Below are 20,996 nucleotides of genomic sequence, written 5' to 3' on the forward strand. Positions count from 1 at the left end.
GTAGCCAAGTCAGAATGTACTTTTGTTTACTTCTGTTACAGAACTTCCCAGATAGTTTTATAGTTAAATACTTAGGATGTCCTTTACCCTTCTGTCAGCTCTCTGAGGGCTCTGATGATGTTCTTTCCAATTTTTTATCCTCTGTGTCTAGTCACAAAATAGAAATTCAATAAATGTGGAGAGAGAGACTGATAAACAGATTGGCTGTTGTTGGCTTTGGGTCGTTTTTCTAGGACAGTTGATATGCCTCCACTTTGTTCTGTGTTTTCCACGGCCGGCCATTTCTGTGTGTGTAGCATTGTGAAGCCAAATGTGAAAATGCTGTCTCTGCAGACTTTCTTTTTGAGCAAAAATAGTTTCAGTTCCCAAAGGTAAAATAATTGCTGCCCTGACAGTCTGTGTCTGCCTCCTTCTCCCTTTAGCAGTTTTTAGCTGTTGTGTCCAGATGTAAGGTTTAGTTGAAGAGACCCTTACCCTAGTCAGAGATAAATACCACATTTCACAGAATATAAGCCTAAGACAAATTTAAGTCACGCCATGGTTTGAAAGAGGCCATTTTGTTTTGAGTGAGGCGGTATTTGTCCATCTCAGGTACTTGCTAGTTCCAGTATCTGCCCCTTCGTTCCCTCTTTCTTTTTTTTCTTCTTTTTTCTTTTTTAATTAATTAATTAATTTATTTATCTTTTCAGTGGGTTTTGTCATACTCGTTCCCTCTTTCTTTCCTCTCTCCCCTCCTTCCTACAGCTGAATTTTACTGCATGCTGATAACGTCACATAAAATTCCATCTCTCCACTTTCCCCAAGACAGGCTGGCTTTGTAATTTTTAAAATGTAAAATGCAATATTTTGCATCCATAAAGGGCACTATGTATTCATTCTTCTTGTTTTGTTTGTTTATAAAATTACAGAAGTACTGCCGCACCTTCTTTCATTGCACTTCTCTTTATTGCCCTTCACAGATATTGCGTTTTTTACAAAGTGAAGGTTTGTGGCAACCCTGTGTTGAGCAAGTCTATCGGCATGACTTTTCCAACAGCAGTTGCTCACTTGTGTCCCTGTTTGGTAAGTTTGGTAATTCTTGCAATATTTCAGACTTTTCAATTATTATTATATTTGCTCTAGTAATCTGTGATCAGTGGTCTTTGATGTTGCTATGACAACTTCCGGAAGGCTCAGATGATGGTTAGCATTTTTTAGCAATAAAGTATTTTTAGTTGAGTTATGTACCTTATTTTTTTAAGATATTATGCTGTTGGACACTTAATAGACTATAGTATAGTGTAAACATGACTTTAAATGTGTTTGGAAACCCTAAAATTCTTGTGACTCACCTAACTGAGATATTTGCTTTATTGCAGTGGTCTGGAACTGAACCTGCAATATCTCTGAGATATGCTTGTAATACATGATTACTGTAGAAAATATCCAGAATATAAACTTATAAGTAGTAAAATTTAAATATCCTTTTTTGTTGTGAATCTCCCCTACTTTTGGTTGTAATACCAATTTGGTTGTAATACCTTTTCTGTGCATTATAAACCTAAATGTGTAAAATACACACCTAATGAGTTTTTAAGTTTCCTAAACTGAGATAACATCATACATATTATCTTTAGCACATTTTTCATGTAATATGGTTTTCCATATCTGTATTAATAAATCTACTTCAGTCTTCTTAATGGTAATGTAATATTCCATGCTGAGGAGTATACATTTTATAAACCAATTCCCCTTAGAAGAAAATGTAGATTGGGCTCCAAATGCTAAATATACACATATCTTTCTGCCCAGGTATAGGGATTCTGTACCTAAGTTACTGGAAATAGAGTTGCTGGGTCAGGAAGCATGTCTTATTATTTTGATAGCATCTCCTTGTGGTATATGATATCCAGTGATGACCCCCACTGAATCAAACCTCCCATGTTCACATCCTTAGCTGAAAACTCACATTAAATCTAAACTACCTATCCTTGGCTTCACTTGTGGCTCAGCAGTGAAGAATCCTCCAGCCAATGCAGGTTTGATCCCTGGGTCAGGAAGATCGTTTGGAGAAGGAAATGGCAACCTGCTCCAGTATTCTTGCCTGGGAAATCCCATGGACAGAGAGGAGCCTGGCCGGCTACAGTCTATGGGGTTGCAGAAAAGTTGGACATGACTTAGCAACTAAATAACAACAACCTATCCTTACCATTTTAATAACCATAGCTAGATCTATATACTTTAACTAACATTGAGAATTAATCTGGATCTGTAGCTTCTTTCTCCCCCTGAACATGACAAGACTGGTAACATACTTTTACTTTTCCCTTCCTTCTCCATCTTTGTTTATTTTGACTAGATCATTTGGAATTTTCTTGACTTGCTAATTTTAAAAATACTATTCTTCTATTTCTTATGACATTTCCTGATAGCTATCAATACACTGAGCCTCACAGCCACATTATCAAATATAATTTAGACTTAAGTATAATTGCTAGTGGGCTTTTAATTTCATCTCCTTGTAACATGTTATACTTTGTGAAAATTCTTCTTTTTTTAGATTCCTTTTTTGTCATTTATATTTTTTCCCAAAGAGATGCCTGGGTGGTTAACTTTATAAATCACTATGTGCATAATAATATCTTTTTTTCCCCTCATACTAGATCAAGATAATTTTTTCCTAGCTTTTTGAAAGCATTTCTCTATTATCCCTTGGTCCTTCATCATTGATATGAAATATGATGGCAAAGTGATTTTTGTTTTTTAGGTAACCCATTTTTTTTTCTTCCTGGAAGATTTTTGGGTTTTTTTCTTTGTCCTTGGAATTTAATCTCAGTATAATCTGTTTGTATTTTTTATTTGTTATCTTTTAAAGTCTTCTGACTCAGCACTTTATTGGCCATTTTCAGGGAGAATATTCAGATTCCTGGATACTAAAGTTCTTCTAGCAAGAAAATTCTGAATTTTCCTTTATCATTATTTCTTGCTTTTTATCTTAAAACAAACAAACAGGCTGTGAGAAACACCAAAACAACAGACAAGGAGAAATAACATTTTAGTTCATAATTAAAAAAAAACAAACTTCCAATGTTTATTAATCATAGTTTATCATGTTCACAATTTTTTCCCTACTGAAATATACTTAAGTATCTAGAAATAATGCTATCATTATTTTTGTTCATGAAGGGTATAGTTATTTACAGCTAGATCCAAGAAATTTAGATTATAGAATTGATGTATTTCTATGGGGGAAAAATTTGCTTTCTGTGCCCCAAAACCTCACTCATTTTCTTATAAAAATTGAAGATGGGCTTGTCCTGAATGCTAATTTGGCCTCATTCATTATAAAAACATTTTCAACAATTTAACAAGTGAATTTAGATTACATATTTAGATTGTATGAATTCCTGGAAAATGTATTAATAATATATAACATAACAAATATAATATAACATATTGCAATATAATATAACGTTGCAAAATATCAACAAGAATGCCTTAGCTTAGATAAATAGCTTAAATATATTAAAGGAAAAAAAGTAGATCTGACTGAATATCCATGGGCTAATCTTTATCGAATGTTGCTCTGTGCCAGGCTTCTCTCTACTATTTTTGTAAGCATCCTTCCTTTAATTCTCACATTAGGCCAATGAGGCAAACACTGTCATTATCTCAATTTTACATAGGAGGAAGCTAAAATTGGGAGAGCTTGCATAGGGTCACACAATTAACAAATGTGTAAATTAGCAAAGACAAGAGTTGAATTCAAGTTGCCTGAGTCCTTGGGAGTGTTTGCTTAAGGTGCACAGTGGCAAGGAAAGTATTAGGGAGCTTGATCTCTGCACCTCCCAACCAGAGAAGACATTCCGGAGGCTGTGTAGTCTGAAGGGACTAGCTAGGTGAGGAAGAGAAGGAAGTTTCAGCAAAAGTCAATCTTTACAGTGACACTCAGGAGTGAAGAATGTGGCTCACTGGGGAGAACTGTATATTGTTGGGTGTGGATGTAAGTATCTCTCTGTGGGCCATCAATCTTTGTGAGGCATGGTTGATTTGATTCTTTGCATTTTATCAACATGTTATGTCTACATGATTGTCCACTCAGCAATTCACATCAAATGGTGAAGGTGGTTGAAATAACAGAGTTGATGGAGATCTGGCTTCAATCAATTTCAGTCATATAAATGAGACATAGTGCTAAGATTTGGTTTCATCTATTCAGAATGGGGACTTAAATTATCATGGATTTTGGATGAAATTTATCATGAAAGCATACAGTAGTTCAATCATATTTGCTCATCAAAATAACTGACAGTAATGTTCAGGACAGCAGTATCAAATCTGCATGATTCTGGCCCATAAACATTTCAAATAAGGCTGTCCACTTATGAGCAGGCCCATATCAGGGAAGAGTGAGAATGCCCACTGGAGGGAAAATGTTAGTAAGTAGAATACTTTCAATTTTTTAAGCTTTCAGAGCATTTCTATGCACATAAATGAATCAAGAGCCAGTTGAATAGTTAAGAAAATGCTTTTTCACAGAGCTCTTTAAAATTTAACAGGTGTCAAAGAAATTCTACCAAAGAATCTGAAGTGCACTTTAAGTGCGTTTTATGTTCAGCGTTATTGCCTGACACAAGGACAGAATGTGAGACCAAGTATCTTCATCTGGGGAATGCTTAAATTCTAACTCCAGGTTAGGTTTCATCATGTGCTAGAGATATCCTGGACGATTCCATTAATTCCCTGTAAAATAAGGCACCAGTTCCTTTATATCTCGTTCCCACAGAGCATAATGAAAAACTTGCAGTGGTGAGTTGTACTGTGATTTTATTCAGTCATCTACTATGACTGCTCTGTGTCATGTTTATCTGTGGAGCCAACGCGCTGTGTGTGTTAGGTTAAATTCCTTCTGTAATTTGAACCCCTCTCCATCAGAGTGATCTCTGACCACTTTTAAGGCCTTAGTATTCCTTCAAAAACAACGGCCTTATCTGTTCAGATCTCACCCTGAATTCCAGTTGCTTCTGAATTCCAATCAAAGAAAACTGAATAATCCAAATCCCTTTGAAATTTTTGATGCAATCTGATGTTGACAAGGATCTCCAGAGCAGTCTATGTGAAAAGTATGCTCTCCTGTTGGATCCTTGCCCACACTGGTTCTTTGTATCTGATTCAAAGCTGTTTAAAACAAGGTTTCTTTAAAGTCTCATCACAGCTTGGATAAATTGACTTTAGTGGAAAACATCTTGACATGTCAGCTTCACGAATTTAGAAAACGTAAGGGTTTTGTCAGAGAAAAGTGGTATGATTAAACCTTGATATGGTTTTTAAAAAGTGGATTGAAAAAAAAACTATTGTTTAAGAGATGGGCAATATTTCTAAGGACTGACTTATAGTCAGAGTGGCTGGCCAATAGGATTTGTGATTCTCACGCAACATCAAAGAGGGGATGGAGGCTATAAGGATACATTTACAAGTCACAACATGTTTTCTGGGGCATGAACATTCTCCTCTCTCCTCTGGCCCCTGCATTTTATCCTTCAGTGGCCTTCTATTACGGCTCTTCTCGGAACCTCTCATATGTGCACTTAATCTATTTATTCTTTTGTCTTGTATTCAAGTTGTTCATGTGTTATGTTGCCTCCACAATCAGATTGAAAGGTCTTGGAGATCAAGGGCCATGTTTTACACTGCTTTTGTGACAATCACAGCATCTAATAATATGCCGAATTCACAGGAGACCCGTCAATCCTAGTAAAGTGGAACCAAATTGAGTAAGTAGTCTTGGTAATCTTGACCCAGAATCCACAAAATCGACTCATCCTCACTGGCAGCCATGTTCCATGCCCAAGTAGTCTGCGTCAACTATCCACATACAATCTTCTCCTCAAAAGCCAGCTTCTTTATGGGAAAATTGCAAGGTTTTCCTAATCTGTAGTCCCTTTTCTTCTTCTTGAGTGCCAGGTCTAAGTATATGGCATTAAATTTTTTTTTTTGTCAAAATTAACAGAATAAGAACAATACCTGTGTGGTTGTCTAATCTCATAGAATTTAATAGCAAATATGTGCTTACTTCCTTGTAAGTGGTTTCTTAGTGTATCAATTTAGTTTTTATTGAGCTGGCAAAATTATGAAATTTGTTGGAGTTCATCTTTGCTTCCAGAACCCAAGCTATTTATTTTTTTGTTTCCTGTTTTAAAAATATGTATTTCCTTTGATTCTGAAATCAGTAAGTAGTTATTATAAAGATTTTGGAAAATACAGAAGAACAACAAATAAATTAAATCCATCCAGAGTCTCATCACCTAGAGATAATATTTTTAAGATAATTTCTTTCTATACTTTTCCCATGTATATGTATATGCATGGGGCTCAGTACATTAGCTTAGATGTATAAGACTTATTTTCTTTAATCCAAATGAAGTCTGACCTTATCCTTCAGTCATCCTTCCAGAGGATATTATAATCACCTTGCCAACTTTGAGGAAATTTCACTGATATCTTTATTATAATTGACTGGAAACTATAATCCATCCATGAAAAGTAGTTATTTTTATAATATTCTATCTCTCATCTAAAACTGTGGTATATAACCTTTATTCAAGTTCTCTTTTGTCTCCTGATAAAATGTTGTAGGTTCCTCCCCCAACCGCCCCCACTGCTGTGAGGCAGTGGGTGGGGGTGGTGTAGAAGTTCTACTCTTTTCTAAGTTATTTCTATTTTTTTAAATAGCAATTGTGAAAAGACACTTTTTATCTTACATTTACTTCTATTAATGTATTATTTAAGAAAATTGCTGATTTTTGGTACTTTTAATTATATTAGTAAATTTTATTAGTCATATTAATTTTCAGTACACTTCTTGAAAATTATTAGCAGGCCACAGCACTACTTGCAAATGATATAGCTGTACCTCTTATTTCCACTTCATGTCTTATTTTTTAAAAAATAATTTTATTTATTTATTTTTGGCTATGCTGGGTCTTCACTGCTGCTCTGTCTTTTCTCTAGTTGCAGTGAGGATGGGCTACTCTTTGCTACTACATGCAGGCTTCTCATTGCAGTGGCTTCCCTTGTTGCAGAGTACGGGCTCTGGGTTATATGGGCTCAGTAGTTGTGGCTCCTGGCCTCTAGGGCATAGGTTCCATCATTGTGGCACATGGGTTTAATTGCTCTGTGGCATGTGGGATCTTCCCAGATCAGGGATCGAACCTGTGTCTCCTGCATTGGCAGGCAGATTCTTTACCACCGAGCCACAGGGGAAGCCCAGTTAGACTTTATCACCCACTTATATTTTTGTTTTTATCACCTGTATATGCATTTTCCCCTTCTACTGCATTGTATCTTCTTAAGGAATCATTATTCCTTTGCAGCATCTCACAGTGTCTTCTAAAGTGTTCACATTCCATTGTTGGTGACCTACAAACAGAGTACTGATCATAACAACAATAATAGTGACCCAATATTTATTTATTGACTACTTCATATGTGCCCAGGAAGCTCAAAGAACTTTATATGCTACCTTTTTAATCTATACAAACAACCCTTTAAAGTTGATATTATACCCTTTTTTTCAGGAAACTGAGGGACTGAGAGAGATTAAGCATGTTGCTTTAGGTACACACTTAGGAAATGATAGAGCCTGGAATTAAATCCAGACATCCTAATCCCAGAGCAATGTTTCCTTCCACATGTGGTCATATTCTTGTATAAGTCATGCTGGTAAGCTTCCTTAAATGAAATATCAGTCCTACTTTATAACCTAGTACAACCAATAGAATGGGGTAGGACTTGAAGTGTGTTTTTCTGAAATAGCAATTGATTTTTGGTTTTGTTTTCACTTCTCAGGATAGAACTTTTGATTCTTCTATGTGAAATGGCCCTAAGAATATTTTATTCAGTAATCTTTATAGCTTTAGCTAGCAAGCATAACTTTGGTTATCTCTTAAATTTTTGTTTTGCAAAATTACTTTTGTTGAAAGCAAAGATTATTTTATCACTTACAGCAGAATAAATAGTCATCATTAGAAAAGTCATTATGGTGAAAACATGATGATGCATGTGTTTTTTGAACAGTTCACTCTGAGAGAGTTTTAACTGGTTAAACTTTCTGTACTCTTAGTTGAAGGGTGGTGGACTCTCCAGAGCCTGGATGGAGGGGAAATAAGACTCTGGTCCAGCTTGCCACTGGTTATATGTGAGGCCACTGGAAAACCAGGTTTTTATTCATTAAAAGAATATGCAAAACTAAGTAGAATATGATTAAGTTTTCTTCTAGGGCTGGAAGTTATTATTGATTGGTATTTATTGCCAATATCAACTTAGAAATTACAAGAATATATTTTTGATAAATAACAAAACCTCAAGCCCATTAAGCTTTTTCTTTCGCCGTTTGCAATCTCTCAACATCTCATTTAATTAATGTAAAATACATTATTTGAAAATGTTACCAATTTAGTATATAAATTAAATAATCTTCAATTTTGAGTGATAGAATTATCACTTTTATGATCCCTTAGAAAATAAATTTAATTGACTCTTACAGGTATACTTTAACTGCAATCATTTTTATGTTCCCTCTCTTTACCCCATATGTTCATAGTAATTAAAATAATAGTAAAACAATAGTCATCTCCCTATTCCATTATAAAAATAGTGCTTTAGAAAGAGCAATATTTCAGGTTACCAACACTATTCATTTCTACAGTTCCAGGTCTACCAATAAAAAGCTATCTTTCCATAATTTTATTTTCTATTAACTTAGAAAATAAATAACTTAGATACTAACTTAGATAAATATCTCTTAGAGTTGATATTTTAAAAAAATTATCAGACTTCTTTATTGAAAAAAAAACTAACTTTTTCTGACATTCATCATGTATCTCCCAGTTGTGTCTACCTTTAATGTTTTAATTACAGGTTATTTTGGGCTATCTGCATAAAAATGAATTAGTTTGGAAGCCAAATTTCATTACTCATACTGCAAAGATAGGTCCAATAACAGATGCAACAAATTTTAACTATCATTTCCGTTGGGATCACAGATGGTATTGATGTGGAAGACATCTGTGGCACAGGCCAGAGGAGAGAAGGTTGGCTTCCTCTTAAAGTCAGTGCAAAGGATGTGGCAGAAAGAAATCTAAGGATGCCACTCAGAATTCCCACACTACTCTGCCCTCAAGTCATGGTAAATCAACTGTAACAGATTCAGAGGCCATCTGTGGGGAACCCAGGTACAGGATGGGTACTGGGTGTTCCAGGATTTTCCTGCTCTGTCTCTGGCAGGATCTAGAATGGAGAATAGATGTCGTAAATTGTTTGCTCTTAAAAAGTAGATAGGCAAGACTTCTAAGTGGGAGAAATGCTTTCTCAAGTAGCAATATGGTCGCAGCAAGATTGTACTGTTGCTGAGGAAATTTACATGTCAGATAAATGAAGCAGCAAGTAAAACAGATAAAACCTATATTAGAAAGCTGAAAAGGAAAAATGGGGCAGCACTATACTATTAATTGAGTGTATTGACCATGGGATATAACAAATATTATCAATTACCCATTTTGTGCTAGAAACTGTGACAGTTGTGAGAGAGAAATGGTAACTTAAACAGGGTCCCTGCCTTCTGAGAGCTCATAGTCTTATGGGGGAGCCTTTGTGCAGATTTAAACACTAGCATGTGTAAAAGATAAATATGTAATTGAAACAATGTTTTTTCTTTTTACTACTCTCAAGATTTGTACTTGTGCAGCCCATTTCTTCCACTGTCATGAGCTATAAATACTGGTGTAGCCATAAGCATCTTACACATATTAATTCATTTAATCCCCACACCACTCTTGTCTAGGTATCTCCATTTTACCAATGAAAGCAGTTGGGCATAGAAAAAATGGCTGTCACTTACCCAGGGTAAAACAGCTTCTAAGTTGGGGAGCTGGGAACTGAACCCTCGCAGTGTCGACCCAGTCTATAGTCTTCATTATGACTACATATATTGCAGTGATGCAGTTGCTTGTGCTAAACTTCCTATAAATCTCTGTCCAGAGCATTAGTATCAATACTTACACTTCTTCCTTTCATTGGGTCATAATGTCCTTGTGGGCCATGTCATCGATATTTTCCAGCGTGCTCTGCATACAATGAAGCTTTGGAATGTGTTATTGATAACTAACCTCACCAGTCATGCAGAGAAGTTCATCTGGGTGCATAAATGATGTTGGCCAACTTCCTTCAATGCAGTTTTAATTTTGCTTTAATCCCGAGACCTATTATCAGGTGACTTCAGTTAACAGGTTTTTAAATAAGAATAAACCCTGGCAAAGTAGGGAGGACCCTCTGATTATCACTCACAGGCCAGAAAGTTCCAGGCATTTGGGATACAGTGATCCTTCAGGGAGGCTGGCAGGACACCTGGTGACCCAACAGCATCTCTTAGAGGAGGCTGTCCTTGGAACAACTCTCCTCTGCCTGATTTTTCTCCACAGTTCAATTCCCTCTCCATGTTTATTCTTCTTATTCCTGTTCACATTTATTCTTGATAGCACACCTTCTTACTACAGTCTGTTTCCACTGCTTCATGACATCTACTGTATGTTTATTTCCATAGTGCTCTGTGTTTGCTAACATAGTTGCAAGCCTCAGATTTACATTCCCCATGAGAGTGTATCCAATGGGACCCTGGTTGGGGCAGATGTTCAGTGTTGGTCCCGTGTGAGCTGATGGTCAGTCTGGAGCCAGTTGCCCTTGACTCAGGAACTGACTTCTGCCTACTAATTTATGGTCAGGTTGTGATGATACCTAGCATTTGATATATAAGAAGCTTTCTGCAGGGAGTTCTGGGCATATCAGGCACTCTGAGAATCTGAGAAGGGTGTAGTGAAACTGTCAGACAAGTTGCATAGCTTTCCCAGTATAAAAATATTATTGATTTATTTCTACATTAAATGCCTATGTGACCCAAGTCAGTAATTTGTGAGGCTGGTGGGCTGGGGAACAGAGAAAGAATCTGTTTGTTAGAATAGAAAGAGAATGAGGGGCTAAGGACCATGAAATTGTTAGGGTATTATGAATATTAAAATTTAAAGAAATTCGAAAAATAGAGTTGTTAATTATGTGTTTAATTGTGAAGTTGTTGATAGTGAAGTGATGGGGAAGAAAGGAACCTCAAGAGATTACCTAGATTATCTTCCTACTATACAGATTGAAAGAGGCAGTTGTCAACCATTTAAACATTTGTGTCTAAACAAAACTCCCTAAAATCTGTAGGGTAACATACTTCTGAGAAAGTACTAAAACAGAAAACCTCTCTTCTTTTCCCCATCGTCTCTGTCCATTACTCTGCTTTATTTTCCTTCTTAGCTTCTATTACTTCCTGCATACAAGTATTTATGTCTTTATTTGTTTGTCGTTGTCTCCCTGTCAGAATAGAAACTTCATGGAGCAGCTTGATCTCTTTCTTCCTCTGTTCCTTATGCTTAGAAAGTGCCTGGTCTATGGTAGGTGCTTATAAATATTTGTTGAATAAATGAAACAGTTAATATATGTATTGAAAGGTGTCTGGATGAATAGACACCAAATTGCTAACAATACCCATCTCTGGGGAATACAGTTAGCAAAGCTGGGAGAGAATTGAAGGAGGAAAGAGGGAGAATGATGGTCTTTTATAAACCTCAATATTGTTTACATTTTGCATTACTGAACAAAATTATATTTGACTTGATTTACATTTAACATTTTAGGAATGCATCTATTACACAAGCAAGAGAAGGCATATGTAGATATTATGTTATAATGCAAACATGTTTACTAATGTCCTATATAGCCTTTTTCAATGAATATGTCCAATGTTGTGTACTGAGGTGGTAAGTTCCTTTTCAGGGAGGGCTCATAGTTAAAAATTTTTTATTTTTAGTATTTCATATGTGGTAAAAAATTATTATGTAATTATTGACCAAACCTCTGGGGTAACACAGGACAACATTAATACCCATTTTAAAAATAAAAGTCTCTTACAAATGTCTGGAAACTGCCTTTCCCCAGTATTTAGCAAAATAATAGGATTTCTGGTAAGAATACTTGGAACCACTTAAGAAGCAATTGATCATAAACAATAAATAGAATCATTTTGTAAGGATAAAAATTATGCCAATACACATAATAGCTTTTTTAAAAAGACTATAAAATTGCAAAATTAAAGATGAGGAGTATATTAGTTAAGATCCAGTCAGGAAAACAGAATTTGAGCCACATTTATTTCAGTAAACACATTTATCATGGGGAAATAATTACAAAAGGTGTTAGCAGTGCTTAAAAGTCAGACAAGGAAGGAAGGCAACCAGAGGTCAGCAATAGCAGGAGTCCTGTCAGCTTTAGAGCTGGAGGAACTAAGGCAGAAACAGCATCATCTGGGCCTGAGGCCAGCACCACTTGGGTAGGAACTGGGGCTGCTCAGAGGCAAAGGGTGGGACTATCCATCAGGGACTAGAGCCACAAAGGGAGGAGACTCTCTGGTCTATGTAGGGAGCATAGTCACTACCCCAAAGAGAAAGAGGAGAAGAAATACTCTGGCTTCTTCTCTCTCCCAACCCTCCATCTCCCACTGGTGCCTCCCATTGGCCAAACCTAACAGGAAGTCTTTCTGAGAGGGGTCCTGGGAAATGTGGTTTATGGAGTTTGTCCTTTGAAATACAGAGCCGATTAGGAAAAATCAGGAATGGTTCTGAGAACAAACAGGCAAATAACCTGAATAAAGGGTATAATAAAGGAAAAAAATATATTCTATTCATACAATAGTTAAGTTTTATATGAAATATTTTTAGACATATTTAGTCATGTGAATTCCTTTATATAATATTTATTCAGATATATTTGGGTAAGAATATCAGTGTGGATTAAAGAATAGGATTAATTATTTCTTACTTGATATTAGGAATTTTTATCATTATACTAAATTTTTCAATGTTTAAAAAAGCATTTTTTTTTTTTCTGATTTGTTTCTAAATGGCAAACTAAGAGAGAGACTTGGAGGATATATTTAAAAGCATTTCTCATGAAAAACCTTTTCCCTACCAATAAATTAAAAGCCAAATTAGACATAACTACCATTATATTTTCTTTTTTTAACTTTGGCTTTTGAAATATTGGAGACATTTCAATGTGCTATGTAGGCATTTAAATTAAGTGAATGCACCTTATGGATCTTTTGAGGATCATCTTGAGGTGAATTTGCAGAATTATTATCATTTATTGCTTTTCATCAACTATTTAATTGAGAAGATTCTCCCAGTGATTTATACCATCATAAAATACGTGGTCTTATTTCTATTAATTATGATTTGGAAGATGTAGTAAATATAATGTTAATGAATGTGTTGAATGATTTTGGATTAATTGGAATGACAAAAAACGCCTTAAGCAAAGAATGGTAGTTTGAGACTGTTGGCAAATTCAAAGATAAAACTGTATCTACTTTGTGTCCTGCCCCATCCTTAGAAATCTGACTTGTCCAGAGCAAGAAGTTAGGTCAAATATACAAGTTCAGAGCAAGAAATTACGTTCAGTCTTCGATTGTCATTACTGGTATTTGGAAAACATTCCCTTTTTTATTTGTGGAAATTAGAAACAGAGCAATAACTCCAAGTACAATTCACCCAGCTCTGACAATTGCTATCTCATGACCAGTCTTGGTCTATATATTCCCTTTCCTCTCAACTTGAATGGCATTGGATTATTTTAAAGACAACCCCAGACATCATGTCTCTTCATCTCTGGTTTTAACAAGTCTTTTCTTGGGGGTGGGGGGTGGGTGGCTGTTGGCTCTCTGTTTAGTACTGTAGTAGGAGTGTGTATTAGTCGCTTAGTCCTGTCCAACTCTTTGCAGCCCCATGGATTGTAGCCCACCAGGCTCTCTGTCCATGGAATTCTCTAGGCAAGAATACTAGAGTGGGTTGCCATTCCCTTCTCCAGAGGATTTTCCCAACCCATGGATCAAAGCCGGGTCTCCTGCATTGCAGACAGATTCTTTACTAGCTGAGCCACCAGGGAAGGAGCATAAACACGATTCATGTTTCCCAAGAATGCCTGTTATTGGTGTGCCATGGTGTTGGAAGTTGTCCGTTTCTTACGGAAAGACTCATGTTAACCCAGGTTTTAAGATTGATATATATATGGACAATACCTGTCCCAGATTGCTTGGATGGACTCTGCCACTTGCTCTCTGGGACTCTTCCTTTACTAGGCTTCCATGCAATGAACCCCTTTTCAGACAGACTCATCTTTCCTAGAGCAATTCTCTCTTTTATTTAGGTGACTGCATAACTCGGCCCTTGTTCTTCACTTGTTTTTTCCCCATAACTTCAAAGGTCTAGAAGGCACTTTTCTATAGAACCCCAAGTGACTCTAAACGTCTCCCCTCAACCTTCTCCTCTGTAGTGAGAGCGGGACTGGTCTTATAAAGAGAACTGATGACAATCTGATGTGGTATAGGGGTTCCTGAACATCCTCCAGTGCCTCTCAGCCTAAAAAGAAAAAATAAATTTGCATCTCCTTTACCAAATACTCTATATTCAGTAATTTCTTTTGAGTTGAATGAAAATGACTCTGGGAGGGGTAAAACTACATTCCCCCCCTTGGGGAGCCGATTTCACTGCGAGTGAAGGGTGGAGTACCCATCACAGTATTAATTATCTGGGCAGATGGTGTGGGGCCTTAGGTCTCTTGTTCCAAAGCCCACATTTTAGACTGTAGTTTCTTTGCATTGCCGTGAAGTCATTGGACTGACTGAGGGAATCTGCATGTCAAGCACAGAAAATCCTAAATAATGAGAAGGGTAGCAGATGAGAGCAGGAGAAGGAGTTTAACTGCATCTTGACTGCAAAGCCTAATAGTTCTTGAAATATCAAGGGAAATTATAATTTTTTTCCCTTATTGGATATAAATATTTAAATTATTACTACTCTCTTTAGTTTTCTGGTGGCAAGAGACTGACCCAAGGAAGTGTTTCTGTATCCTTAGTGTCTCTGACTCATCTGGGGGTCTTGTTAAAATGCAGATTCTGATTAAATAGATTTGAATCCAAGTGAGCCCTATGTTTCTGCATTTCTGACAAGATCCCAGATGATGCTGTTGGTCTACATGAACCAGGGTGAGTGGAAAGGTGCTACAGTATTCCTGGAGGCCTGTTCCCACCCCCTCACTTAATTATCAGCCCCGTCTAAGTCCTTTCTTTCCCTGCCATTTGCTCTGTTTTACCTGCTCTCTGACTGCAGCCATTTCATTTTGCAGAATCAACCATGTCATGTGATGGAAACCTTTCTCAGTCCTGTGGGTTTGCGTGGCTTTGGAAACATTCAGTCATTGGGAAGTGTTAAACAACAAGGAAAAATGAGTGGATGGAGAGGGTACTGTGTGAGTGGAGGAGGAGAGAGAGTGGTGAGTGTGTGTGTGTGTGTGTGTGTGTGTGTGTGTGTGTGTGGTGGGGGGTGGGGTGGGGAGGAAAAGGATATAATAGGTCTCATTGGAATGTGGAAATGTGTGTATATAAAAGACCTGTTAACTCTTGTCTAAAATAGCATAACACCCCAGCATGGTTGGGCAAGTATAGCAGCAAAATGGAAAAAAAAAAAAAATCTAGGGAATGTCCAAGAATATTTTGGAATGATACAACACTCATGGTTTCTTTTTTTCCTGTTGCAAGTTGGATATAGTTTTCTGCTGTTCAGAGTTTACTCTGTTCCCTATTCTATCCTGCAGAGATGAGGGGAAAGGCACTACAAAGGGAGAAATTTCTACTGTCTGTGGCCAAACAGTATTCAGGATGTCATTATTCTAGTTTCGCCTAAATCTTCTTTCCAAAGTGTTTTTAGGTAATTTCTCTGCAGAAATCCCACTTAATGCCCCAACCTTCATGATTTTGCTCTTTTACTGTTTTTAAACCTTGTTTTTATAAAAATTATGTATCAGTGGTGGGGAATTATTTTCTTTTCTTAAAAATAAAGCAGCACCAAATTTTTATTGTCAATTTTTTATTTTAACCGTCCCTTCCCCATGTCAGTTCTCTTCATGAGGAATGCCATATGTCTTTTTTTTTTTTTTACTATTACTTATTAGTTTTCTCTTATTTATCAAAGTGTCTCCTACAGTACTTACTATTATTGGCCTTTAGAGAATGAAGATATTTTAGAATAATGCAAATAATCAAAATCTCCAATGATCAAATGGCTGTAAAACACTTCAAAGAATTTTCCCTTGGAGAAGTTTTCTGAAGACCTGGTCTTTCACTAAGAGACTCAGAAAGTATTTTGTAGGCCTGTCTGTAAAATAGTTTCTGTGATTTTTATTTTCCCCTCATGATGGGAAGAAAACCAAAATGCAATATGCAATAACAAAAAGGAAAAAAAAAAAAGATTGCTAGAGGTATTGTGATAAAATTCCAACATTCAAATTCAGACTTAGTTACATAGCTGTTTTTCTATCAGGTTTGCATTTCACATCTGTGTGTGCAGGACTGTAGTTTAGGCATCTCTGTGAAAAATTTGTACTTGTTCAGAAGAAACTAGCATTCATGGAGATGTCACTGGGAAATGTTACTTTTTATTGCTTGGACTATTTAGGATTTTATATGTGTAAAGTGCTATACAAATCCCCATCAGTGGTTATTCCTATAAATAATTTCATGACTTGGTTTATTATTGCTATATCCATTTTATGGATGGTAATATAGAGGAATGGATTACAGGAAAGCTGAAATTAGATCCTGCAATCACAAAAGTTTCCTAGACTGTTGTTTAAACTGTAGACTGCAAATGTGTCTCCTTGTGTTAAATATCTGATTTAAAAAAATGAAATATGTGGGGACTTGGCATCTCTGGAGCTGTGTCTGGGTTTGTGAAAGGAAAAATGAGGAGATGTGAGTCAATTACATAATATTATGGGGAGAAAAATCCCTCTTAGTAAAGGAAACCGTGGGTCCTGTTGGCCCAATGGTCTTCCCTGGCAGGATGAAGTCTGCTGGAACATTGCTCAACTCGAGTTTGTTTTCATAAACATCACTATCCTATCCATCATGGTACCAGAAATAGCTGCCTTGCACATTCTTCTTGTAATTATAATTCCAGTCCTGAAAATGTGTCCTTTAGATTCTTAAAGGTCATCTTAAGATTACACTGCTGGGACCTTAGAGAACAAGGTTTGGACAAGAAAGTCTGTCTCTAGAAAACATCCATTGAATTGAGTGGAGGTATTTTAACCATCTTGTTCTGCTTGCCTCTGGCTATGAGCATTGGCTTTAGAAACTTTATTCTAAAGTGAATGAGCTGGTGGGATCAGTATGTATTCACACGCAGAAGATGGTAGGGATCCTCCATACCCTTGTATCAGATGGTGCAGTCCCAGAGGCTCCCAATAAAGTTGGCCTCTCACTTCAGTGGGGCTCTTGCCAGGCTCTCAGTTGATATAGGGCCCTCAATTTTTCCTCTCTATGGGAGACAAGCCCTCATGTGTCCAGCCTTGTGAAACCCATTTTGTTCTTCTGACCACTAGAACTGTAAGATAATGATATCAAGTTTGTCCTAATTTGTTACAACAGCAGCAGGAAACTAGTACAAGCAATTTTGCCTTCATGGACTTTTTTCTCCCTTAAAAGAAATGTTAAAAATTATTTTATGACTATGTTAATGCAAAGATGAATGTATTAATATTAGAAATTGAAACATTCTTTGTCTTAACAGTTTCCTTTCTCTCCTGATTTTAAAAGAAATTGGAACATTTTCATAGGTACCTAAAAGTATCCTGGGCTCTGGGCATAGGGCCAAGTGTGCCTACGGGACAGGTGGGCTCTCACTATAGGTGTGTGTGCATGCTCAGTCATGTCTGACTCTTTGTGACCCCATGGACTGTTGCCTGCCAGCCTCCTCTGTTACAGCATTCTCCAGGCAAGAATACTGGAGTGGGTAGCCATTCCCTTTTCCAGGGAATCTTCCTGATCCAGGGATCAAATCTGGGTCTCCTGCACTGCCAGCAGATTCTTTACAGTCTGAGCCATCAGGCCTCTCTATCCGAATCTTCCCCATCGTTCACCCACTTAGTACAGCCAAGTACATGCCAACTGAGGGATTTCAGAGATACTGGCTTCTTGCTCTGTTTTCTCACCTCTTTATGTTTGAATAGGGGGATGTTTCCCACTGGCCAGGATACGTATTTCAAGCAGGAGAATGTTATTCAAAGTGCCTCTCAAGTCCCATGACATCAGTATGCACAATAAACACACAATACCCTCACTGTACACACAGCAAACACACAGTAAATACTGGTTGAGTGAAGAACTGTGACAAGACTTGTCTTTGAGTCCTGTTTCCTGGAATGTTTTGCCTGATCAATTTACCCTTCTTTACTTTTGTTGCAAATAAGAGAAGAGATTACGGTTAAAATTTGACAACAGATGTGGGTATCTTTTATGTTTAATTAACATCCACTGTTTGCAAGACATTTTCACGTACGTCATCTCTTTTGATGACCTGTAAAGAAATTTATGATTTTAGGACAAAAATATTTTTATCATGAACTTATATAAAAATGTTGGGCTTCCCTGGTGGTCCAGTGGTTAAGAATCTGCCTTGCAATGCAAGGGACACCAGTTCGATCCCTGGTCCAGGAAGATCCCACATACCAGGGGGCAACTGAGCCTGTGGACCGGCGCTCTGGAGCCCGCGAGCCACAGCTGCTGAGCCTAAGGGCTGACGTTACTGAAGTCCAGGGGCCTGGAGCGCATGCTCAGCAACAAAAGAAGTCACTGCCACGAGAAGCCCGTGCACCACTAGAGAGTAGTGCCCGCTTCCCACAACTCGGGAAAGCCTGTGCATAGCGATGAAGACCCAGTGCAGGCAAAAATAAATAAATAAACATTAAAAAAAATTTTAATAGTGACAGCAGTTTTCCTTTTAGATAAGTTATTTGTCACTTATAATCCTAAGAAAGAATACTTAGCTATCTGACTTTGGTCACTTTATAATTTGGCCCCTGTGCTTACAGGAAAGCAAAAATGCAGAACAACATTTGTACTCCTTAGTCATATATATTGCTTCCCACCCTTTGTGAAAAATGATACATCACAAACTGATGGTGATAAGCATTAATGCTGTGAATTGGAAATTACAACCTACCTCGTTAACTGTTTTCACTTCTCTGACAATTAGAAGCCAGAAAGGCATAATTTCTAGCTTAAAAGCAAAGTTAGATTGAGGGAAGTTCAGAGACAGGCTGAGGCAATCTGCAGTTATAGGGCCTCAATGCTTATGGAGCTCACAGGGGTAAATGTAGCCACGTTCCTGAGTTACGATCCTAATTCAGGATCTGCAGAGTCTATGATAATTTGTCACTGTTCTGGAAAAGGCTACATGGAAAAAGATTTGTTTCTAGAGATTTTCAGGAAAGTAGCCAATTCAAACTGCTCAATGCTGTGACATCATTTCTGGCTGGTAGCAAGTTCTTTCTGTCATCGTGGGGTTGGCTTGAGAATGAAGAAGAATGTCTTCATACCGACTGTTTCCTTTTTTTCTTTTTTTTCAAATTTCAGACTATTTATTAATCAGTGTAAACCCCAACAGAATACACCAACATGATTTCGTGTATTTAGAGGTGAAATATTTCCTGATTAAGTGGAAAATTGTGCAGACGGCTTCTGGAAGACCTTCATTCTAAGCAGCTTTATAGTGAAATACTTCATTTAGAAGTCTGGACCTTCTTTATTCAGTTTTCTGTAATCTACATTCACTGAGTAGAACTTGTACTGATCATTAGGACCCAGCTGGTTCCAGGGCTCTGGGTTATTCTTTCTGGCCCACATGACATCGTGATTGAACAAGGCCAGGGGCGAGACATGCAGTGTTGCTCCAGTGCCTCGTGCTCCAGTAAATATGAAGGGGGATCAGGCTACGATGCTTCTTGGCCTGACCGATGATCTGCTGGGGCGTGGGGCCTCAAGTCCAAATAGAGAGAAAAACGAATCTGCAAGGTCCAGGATTAAACAGCCTCAGATACTATTTGTGAATTCATATGTGCTCCCCACACATACGTGTATGTGCACATTCACATATATACACCAGCACCCACATCTTTAGGTCTGCCTTCCACACCAAATGTATGAACTTATTCACGAGCCTTCCAGCGTCCTCGTCAGGCCAGTTCAGTCCAGCTCTGGAGCAACAGGTAAGATAGATGGATCAGTTCAGTTCAGTTCAGTCACTCAGTCGTGTCCGACTCTTTGCGACCCCATGAACCACAGCACGCCAGGCCTCCCTGTCCATCACCAACTCCCGGAGTTTACTTAAACTCACGTCCATCGAGTCAGTGATGCCATCCAGCCATCTCATCCTTGGTCGTCCCCTTCTCCTCCTGCCCCCAATTCCTCCCAGCATCACGGTCTTTTCCAGTGAGTCAACTCTTTGCATGAGGTGGCCAAAGTATTGGAGTATCAGCTTCAGCATTAGTCCTTCCAATGAATACCCAGGACTGATCTCCTTTAGGATGGACTGGTTGGATCTCCTTACATTCCATCAAATTAATTCCTCATTTCACACTTGAAGTTTTGACAGGATGTCCATCTTGAGAATCCCTTGGACGACAAAGAAACCAAACCATTCAATCCTAAAGGAAATAAATCCTGAACATTCACTGGGAGGACTGATGCTGAAACTGAAACTCCAATACTTTGGCCACCTCATGAGAAGAGTTGACTCATTGGAAAAGACCCTGATGCTGGGAAAGATTGAGGGCAGGAGGAGAAGGGGACGACAGAGGATGAGATGGTTGGATGGCATCATTGACTCAATGGACATGAGTTTGAGCAAACTCTGGGACATAGTGAAGAACAAGGAAGCCTAGTGTACTGCAGTCCATCGGGTCACAAAGAGTCAGACAAGACTTAGTAACTGAACAATGACTGGCCTCCAACTGTAAGAAGCCCTTGTACTCTGTTCAAGGGCAACCAAAGGAAGCAGATGACTCCAGCATTAAGAAAATCGAGTGGC

General features: G+C 37.7%; 1 long non-coding RNA gene and 1 pseudogene across 1 annotated transcript in view; one reads left to right on the top strand and one right to left on the bottom strand.

Annotated features, from left to right (window-relative positions):
- LOC122684440 overlaps positions 1-1,056 on the top strand; it is a 37,229-nt gene extending 36,173 nt beyond the window's left edge. Inside the window, exon 3 of the long non-coding RNA XR_006338036.1 lies at positions 960-1,056. This is a non-coding gene — a long non-coding RNA (uncharacterized LOC122684440). The remainder of the gene's footprint in view (positions 1-959) is intronic.
- Positions 1,057-19,693: 18,637 nt separating this feature from the next.
- LOC122684118 lies at positions 19,694-20,081 on the bottom strand (annotated as a pseudogene).
- Between the last annotated feature and the right edge of the window lie 915 nt (positions 20,082-20,996).

This window comes from Cervus elaphus, chromosome 26 (assembly GCF_910594005.1).
Source record: "Cervus elaphus chromosome 26, mCerEla1.1, whole genome shotgun sequence".
Classification (NCBI taxonomy): domain Eukaryota; kingdom Metazoa; phylum Chordata; class Mammalia; order Artiodactyla; family Cervidae; genus Cervus; species Cervus elaphus.